A 1,159-nucleotide genomic window follows, 5' to 3' on the forward strand; every position below is an offset into this window, starting at 1 on the left:
CCGAAGAGACAATTCAACTTTTTCTGTATATTTGCCATATGCAAGAGAAGACTAGCAAATAATCTTTGTATGGTTAGAAATATTCCGGTAATGAAGATTGCAATTAATGTCTTCACAACAGAATATAAAAATGACAATCCCATATGGATAAAAAAAGGAACTCAAATCAACCATTTTAATGAAAGTATGATAAACGTTGTAGTGTGTAGATATAAAAAAAAATGACATGGATGAGTAATTCTTCCGGATAAGCACTGATCACCATCATTTCCGAAGAGGATAAATAAAAAGGCCTTTTTTGGAGTTTCTCCTTTATTTACCCTAACTTTGTAGCGAGACATGACTCGGAAACCATAAACACTATCCTACTCTCTCACGTGATCTGCGGCGACGACCTTGGGGGGGAGGGGGAGGGAGGACGACGCCGAAGGGGAACAGGAAGGGGGGTCCTTGTACATGGAGGGAGGCGGGGAGGGGGTATCAGGGGGTGGGGGAGGGAAGGGTTTGGAGGGGAGCTTGAGGTAGACACGAGCAGGTCACGTGATTCTTGAGGTACAGGAGGAGGGGGAGAGGGTTTGTTTCTCTTTAATGTAGGCCTACACTACTACGTATTTTTTTATTTTATTTTCTTTGCAAATTTCAATAAATAAAAAATCATATACCTTCACAACTAACACAGAAACTGCAATGATAATGTATACACATTATAATATCATAGGTTACGGACAGTGACAAGTATTATTATTTTTTCAGTGTACAAAAATTCACAAAAAGTCCACCTTTCTGTAAGCTCTTAAACACTCAAGGCCTAGTGTTAACCCTTTCCTTAAGCCCCGCCTCCTCGACAGAAGCCACGCCCATCCGAGGCTCCCCCCCTTAGAGCAGGCTAGCATAGCATTTCTACATAACATCTTGACTCCACAGTCGTTAAAAAGATTTTTTTTTGTTTGTTTTTACATACGCGAGTTAGATAGTCTTTTCCTAGAATACATTTACATAATATAAAGCTGAGAGCTCTCTCAACACTCAAACACACGGCCTATTTATAAATTGTTTTTTTTATTTATAAAGCTCTTTATTGGTTAAATTACAGACTGCCTACGAGACTTTACAACTCTAAGTGGAAAGAATGGTACAGCCCTTACAGTGACAGACCGAG

Source organism: Penaeus monodon, chromosome 33 (genome assembly GCF_015228065.2).
Source record: "Penaeus monodon isolate SGIC_2016 chromosome 33, NSTDA_Pmon_1, whole genome shotgun sequence".
In the NCBI taxonomy this organism is placed as follows: domain Eukaryota; kingdom Metazoa; phylum Arthropoda; class Malacostraca; order Decapoda; family Penaeidae; genus Penaeus; species Penaeus monodon.